Source organism: Argentina silus (genome assembly GCF_951799395.1).
Source record: "Argentina silus genome assembly, chromosome: 2".
In the NCBI taxonomy this organism is placed as follows: domain Eukaryota; kingdom Metazoa; phylum Chordata; class Actinopteri; order Argentiniformes; family Argentinidae; genus Argentina; species Argentina silus.
In genome coordinates this window covers 30,656,401-30,664,459 of record NC_139656.1, presented here as the reverse complement: position 1 = coordinate 30,664,459, position 8,059 = coordinate 30,656,401, and positions in this window count along the sequence as shown.

The window sequence follows — 8,059 nt, the reverse complement described above, 5'->3', positions numbered from 1 at the left end:
ATATAAATCGCAGTTTTAGCTGGAATGACCCTTTTATAAATGCTGCTTCTCTTGCATATTTATTATTATTATAAATCTTTCCACTGCTACTCCTCCGTCAACTTTGAAGCTATAAATACCAATCCAATTTTACAATGTGCAGAGAGGTCTTACTGAAGTTGCTCTATCTTTGGTTTTTAATAATTGTTTTAATTTTTTATTAAAGTGCAAATGTTAACATGGAAGTCTATGAAAACCAAAATATTAAATGTTTGTTCCTCTGCTGCTCGTACATCTTTCAAACGATTTACACCAATCCAGCTTTAGTGTGCAGAAACCTCCGAATTATGAACTCTGATGAAAAGCTTTCTGATATCTAATGTACTTTTTCAAGCTTTTTGTAACTCCAAAAACTCCCACCTGCATGATGGAGTGTTGAGTTAGGTCAGCATTCTATGAGTTCCATTGTTGCTGCAGGTGCCATGGAGCTTTCAGAACTCTAAAAGGGAGTGGCTCTTGATCCGTACCAGAGCTTTTATATCTGAGGTATATGGAAGGCCAAGAGGCTGTTATCGTCTCATTTAAACACACTTCTGTATTCACCCGGCAAAAACAGTGAGTAGTGCTAGAGAAATACACAACAGAGGAAAACTGAAAACTAATGTGTCTGATATTCAAACATATTCAAAAACAGTTGTTTTATTTTTCTTCAGAAAGGATATTCACTCGTGTTCTCAGTGAGGCAGATTCCTCATTGTAGGCTGTTATTCCAGAGGCGGACATCAACTCATGTTTGGCTCCAAAGTATCAACCTGTCCTACACAACCTACAGTTGTACTGTAAATTTGTTTTTGCCCAAAAATAATGCATACCTACTTCATAGAAAATAAGTTTGGAGAGCCTTTACGCACAAATTAAAAGATGGTTGTTAGAATCATCCTGAAAGTTGTCAAATTCCACTTCTTCAACCCATGGTAATAGTTACCCTACCAATACCCTAATTTATAAGCGTTGCGTACATTTGCACACAAAACGTGCATATGCCTTCCTTTAAAAAAAGGTGCACGCATGAATATATTGAGGTTTATAAACGATGCGTAGATCACACATACACAAGTTTTCAATTTTAAAACAGACCCATCTGATTTGTAATTGACACACCTACGAAGCCAGTGGGAAGGCCACAGCTGAGCTTTCCCTCCTCAACCAGCGGATCAAGGCAGTTATTAAAGGACAGTGAGTCGTGGCAGATGCGGGGGATACGGACTCCCCCTCTGGAAGACGTGTCTTCTCCACATGGAGATCACAATTGATGACGTCAAATTAAGCCACAACGTCTAGGCCTAATAAAAGCAAGATATAAATAATAATGACCATGATTATTCAGCCATGTGTCATTCTAATCAAAGGGTGATGTTAATAATTATGAGTAAGCTAGAGATTGGTTGATGTTTATGTCAGGTTTGATCTACTTGATGTTCCTGTATGTTGATCATGCTGCTCCAAAGTCCAATTAAACGTATAAAATGAGAAACAGTAAACCATTCTACAGTGTATAATATTCACATCTCACATAAGTGGTGGCAGATGCTTCAATCTCTAGTGTATAATATCCACGTATTACATAATATAAGAATAATAACTAACAGGAAAATATTTCATTTCTGTAGCCCCTCTCACAAACAGTTTCAAATGGTCAGACGTGGAGCTTAGCACACATTTGTTGCTGTCTATTTAGTGCGCAATGGTCATAAATGAGGCCCCAGAGGCCCAGAAGGGAACAGCTGCTACTGTGTGTGCTCTTCCCATCTCGGCAGCCAAAGCTAATTGTTGTAATCTTTTTGAATGATTCTGTAGAGGCCAACTATTTTGTACAGCCTCATTCTTGAAGCTATGCCACTGTAAGGGCTCAGACCAAATGCATTTGATAAATAAATTTATTTTTTCTTCCTTTTTTACTGAAATAAAAACAAGACACAACAGATAACAACACAATTGGCAAAAAATATACACATGGGGATACATTAATTATTACCAAAACATGTATTTCAGTGCTGGAATTAAATATATTAGTTAACCAATTCCACTGTTGTTGAGTATATTTTAGGAATTTTGGCAGTAGAGTCTTGGGGGATCGCGTTGTTACTCTTCATCACATGGTTTAAAAGCCACTGTGGTCAAGGGAATTTGGCCCGCATCAGCATTTTGTAACATGAATAAACCATTAAAATGTCCCCACCGTAAAGATCTAATTTGGGATGTGAAATGTCACAAGCAGTGGCAGGGCTCCATTTAGGATTGCGATTTGACCATAAAGATTATAACCGGTCATAAAGATGACAATCAAGACAGATCTGTTGCCATTTGAGCTGTGCACCAGGGAATATGGCCATTTAGGGGTCAGCCCTAATATGGTAAATATGTGGCTCCATTTTTAACAACTATATTTTACAATATCTTCTATTTAACAGGTTTTACCTAGCACACTTATAAATTATAAATCATGTAAATTAATAGAAACATTTAAAATGTCCCTTCTTGTCTTTCCATGAATCTGTCTCTGGTTTAACACTGTGGATACTACAGGTTTCATTAAAGAAGTCATGAAAGGAGCCTCAGCTATTTAGTCTTGCAATTCAGCCCACCAACATGACCATGTCTTGAGGGACTAGAACCCCTACCTGTCATAATAACAGTAAACTTTATTTAGAGATCATATCAAAAGCGTAGTATGTAATAGGCTGTGAAATTGAAGTGATGTTGACTTGTTGGATCCAAATTAAACTCTGCTGCAAAGCATTGTCTTGGCTTCTCTGTAAGCTGTCTAGTAAAACTCGGCTGGCCGCCTGACACCGCCTGGCACCACCACCTCTACGAGGATGCAGTGGTCACGCTGTTCAGTTATGGCTTTTCACTGTCTTGGCACCCCGGTTGTGGAACGAGTTTCCCACTGCTGTCAGGACTGCAGAGGTCTGCCGTAGACTGAAGACCCATCTCTTCAGGCTACACCTTGACTGTCCCGCCGAAAGACCGCTTCACCCCCCACTACCCCTCTGTATAGTTCCTCTACTGTTAATAATACAAAATGAACATAAAAATAATCCTTGCACTTGGCCCTAGCATAGATTTTTGCTGATGATGACTGATGTATAGATAATTCACTTACTCTAGACAAATGTATTTGTTGTAAGTCGTTTGGATAAAAGCCTCTACGAAATGTCAAAAATGTAAATGTAAATGTAAATGTAAATGTAATAGCAGTGATTATGTGTGTCTTATAGCCTTATTATGACTTTGTAGCTTACTTCCCTTCCCCTGAGTTTATCAGTTAAAATACATCTTTTATAATCATCTCCTCACTTATTTACATGATGGTAATTGACTAAAACTATGAAATGTAAACTTAATATTTGAATAGGAGCTGTAGCTTGCAATGGTCAGCCCCCAAACTCTGCCTCTATGAGGATGCAGCAGTCACGCTATTCGGTCACGCTATTCAGTCACAGCTTTTCACTGTCTTGGTGCCCAGGTGGTGGAACAAGCTTCCCACTGCTGTCAGGACTGCAGAGTCACTACCTATCTTCTGTCGTAGACTGAAGACCCATCTCTTCAGGGGTGACACCCATCTCAACGGTCCCTCCTAAACACCTCTTCATCCCCACTACCCCCCTGTACAGTTCCTCTACTGTAACATAAATAAATAAATAAATATTCTAATCTGGATCATAGACCATACATGATAAACAACCATAAATTACCAGAATAATGAGTAAACAATGTGAAAATAACCAAACCAAGGAAAACCCCTGAAATAGTTTTGAGCTTTCTCAAAGACTCAAAGCACTTACATGTCAAATAAAACCAAGAGAGAAACGACAGGAGTCACAGAGCATACAGCACAACAATATAGGTGATCAATAAGGTGAGGAGCAGGGTCATGTAGGGCCTTGTTAATTTCATTTTATTTATCCATTATTTATTCAGGGGAGTCCCTTTGAGACCAATATCTCTTTTTCAAGGGTGCCCTGATTACAACATATAAAGACATCACAATTAATGACATGAAGATTGGTGGTGTCAGATGAGCATTCTTATGGTAGAAGCTGTCCCAGAGCCTGTTGGTCCAGGTCTGGATACTTCGACGGAAATGAATTGTTTTCACCACCCTCTGCAGAGCCTTACAGAAATGCGTGGTGTGCAAGCACTCGGGGGGGGGGGGGGGGGGGGAGTGCTGTGGGAGATGGTTGATGCGAGGTAATGGCAATGGATATGAGACCTGCAGTTTGTCCTGGCCTTTCTATTGGGTAAACGAAGGCCAGGTTTGACGCGTGGCATTTGCATTCCTTGGCATTTGACTACTGAAGCGTCTGGGGTCAAGATTATGTAAATACGGAACAGCAGAGGATGAAGGACAGAGCCTTGTGCGACACCATGGAGAACAGTGGATGGGGCCAACTGAACACTGTTGATGGTGACAAACTGTTTGACGGTTGATGAGGTATGATTTGAACCAGGACAGGGCCAGCCCAGAGAGACCAGTGAGGCTCTCCAGCCGTTCCAGCAGGATGGTATGAAGGGGAGTTTAGTTATGGGCCTGTAGCTGGTCAGAGCATCTGTGTCTAGGCCTGGTTAGACAGGAGTGAGGGAGTCCAGGCATCCCTTCCCGCCATGGTGGATTCTATTCATAGCTGGCTCATAATGTCTGAAGCCTCCGCTATGTGTGTTCCATGAAGGACATACTTTAAGGCTGTTTAATGGCTGATGATTAAATTCATGCTGACAAAGTGCTGAAGACTTAACTTACATAACAGGGCCAACTAATATGGTCAAACTTATGTGCTGCCTAACACCTGACCTTTCTCACTCTGCAGCACAGTACAGTACATGTTTTCAGCTGAGTATATGGAGTGCTGAATATGGTCATGTTCAGAAACTGAGGTGTCAGAAATACATATATCCATCACAGCACAGGCTTGGGTCATTTGGGCGTGCGATATGACCGTCATAGAGATGAGTATCAAAGCAGATCTGCTTCTATTTGAGCTGTGCACCAGGGAATATGGCCATTTACGGCTCAGCCCTAAAGCAAATAGTGTCTTCTTTTTTATGAACAATATTTTTCGATTTTCAGATTTACTGACACCACAGACTGTGGAACAGAGAGAAAGTCTGCTGTTTGCAACAACTTGACGTCTGTTTCATTGGTGCCATTACCAAGATATGCAGTTGGGCTCAGCTCAACAGCTGGGTTTGCTGTGGTGGAGTGAGTGTAACCGAGTTGAGATGGTAAAACTCACTCCTCAAGTCCAAATACCCCCACTGAACGTCTGGAGCCTCTGCTGTTATTTATGGTGGGCATACTAGAAATCTGAGATCAGACATTTTTATATGGTTATTTAAAAGGTTTATAAATAAATACATACTGACATAAGTGCCTTAAGTCAGTGCAACTGTGAGTAAGTGTAACATTGCTGAATATAAATTAAATAAATTATAAATTACAACTTAGAAAGGCTTAATGAGACTTTCATGAAAACCTGTATAAGGCCTACATAGATGCTTAACCAAACATTTATAAGCAAATTCATATTATAGACATAGTGTTATTACAGGTCCTTACATCTTAACTCTTCATATACTGTCACATGATATTTGATTTGGGAGGCATAGGCCTTATTATAGGTAATGAAGGTTTCTTAAAGCCTTTAAAGTTTATTAAATAGGACAGTATTTTAAAGACTGCTTAATTATAACAGTTTTCCCTGGTTAGGTCACATGGTCAAAACAAAGTCCTGCCCATAACTATATTCCGACCCTGTGTCATTGTTTCCCTCGTATGATTATGTGGTGATAACAGTGTACTGGTCATGCTTGAGATGCATTAAACAACCAACAATGGGAATGTTCAACATTGCATGTCTTAGGGTTAGCAATATTATCATGCAATATCATCTATGTCTTATATTTTTAATTTTAATGTTTTAATCTTGAGCACTGTGATGCCATTATATTAAATAATTTAGACCATTGTAAATCATTGTAAACAATTCCCAACCAGCAGTGCTAATTGCCAAACAGGATTCACAATCTGGTTTTATGCCTCGAAACATTACGCACCATAACATTACGTACCATAATTGCCACGCATCCAGTTAAAAGCCGATACACCTTTTCCTATTTCAAATTCCCTCACCTTGTCTTAGAAATTGTGTGCGCGATGCAGGGTACAATATATTCTCACTCTGATTGGTCATTACCGTTGCAGATTGGATTAGATCTAATCAAATCCAATCTATAGAAAAAAGACGACTGTATCACTGAAACCATCTCAACCCAGCAGTGCTAACCGGGATTTAGAATCTGATTTAACTGAGTGGCACAGGCAACATTGCGCGTACAGTATAGAGGCACAGCCGTTTTGTCTTGGTCAAAAGTGACGGCACCACACAGTGTTGCTCGGTATGTCGTTTCCGTAGCGTAGTGGTTATCACGTTCGCCTCACACGCGAATGTCACTGGAGAAAATTTATATTCTCCTCTCACCAAGTACCGCGGTGGTTTCTCTCCGTAGCCGTAACATTATTGTACTGAGATCGTTGTGTAAAATAAAAACTCTGAATAATGAGTTGAGTACACAGAACATAGCAAGCTAGCGTTGAAGGCTGTTTTCAGAGTTTCCGTCGTGCAGTTGTTATCACGTTCTCCTAACACGTTCGGGCTGGTCGCGGGTCGTCGTTGGTTGGTTAGTAGAGATTTTGACCTTTTCTTGCCGTGCTTTCAGACTGGTTTCCAATCCTACCTCAGGACACCACTCTCAAAACATATGTTCTTAATGAACTAAATGTTTCATGGAACACAATATGCTGATGATGTTTCATTTAATTAAAGAAAACATGAGATTTTATGTCACTATTGGTTTCATTTGACATTTAACAGTGTCTATTTTACCTTGCGATTTTACCTTGATAAGACTGTAGTGGCCTTCCTCACACCCAAATCTTACCAGACAACAACATTTGCTAAGACATCGCTTTCGACTCAAACTGATCTGATCCATTTTCTAGAAGTGTTGCCAAGTAGAGTGGTACCAGAGATTAATTGAAATCTTTGAACAGTATTTCTGTACAGTTCAGTTTATACAAATATAATATGCATGTGTATGATTGCATGTAATTGCACCAATATGTACATTTTAAAGATCAAAAATACTTTTTAAAAATGGCATATACTTTCTGTTGGGTAATTTGTCCTTATTTCAGCAAAAATTTGAGAAAATATTGTGATCCCATCATTTTCCATTCATGTTTTAACTAGCAAAAACAGGCGACACAGTCAAAGACCGTTGAATGCATTGATTATACATTGATGATTGATTACATATGGTTCGCAAATCCCTCGGACAGTCCAAAGATATATCAAGGAGGGGAGTGAACTACTTTTTGTGACATTATAGATAATGAATGAATTAAAGACAAACAATTAAAAGAAGACTTTAAAACTTTACATGATTTATGTCAGAGTCATCCAGGGGCAGAGGTTGAAGCAGAGCCTCCTGCCAGTGCCGCTCCTGTGATGAAGTCGCTATGGAAACCATCAGCGTAGGCCATCATGACGATCCCAGTGATGGAGAGAATAACTGCTACTATCTGGAGAGACAGACAGGCAGGCAGAGAGACAGACAGACAGACAGACAGACAGACAGACAGACAGACAGACAGACAGACAGACAGACAGGCAGGCAGGCAGGCATTGAGACAGACAGGCAGACTGACAGACAAGCAGGCAGACAGAACAGCCCAAACAGAAACACTCAATCACAAGTCTATCAACACCTTTGACAGCTCTCCACTGCCACCATGTGGTAGAGAGATGTAAGGCACTCTTGGTTCATCTGTGTTGATCAGCTTAATGGACTTGCTGCCCTTTTATACCTTTCAAATGTTCTCCCCCCTCTCCTCCTCACCCATACTCTCCCCCTCCCTCCTCTCCCCCTCCATCATCTCCCCCCTCCCTCCTCTCTCTCCTCTCCTCACCCGTACTTCCATGAAGCGGTCTTTGAGGCCGATCCAGGAGAGCAGGAA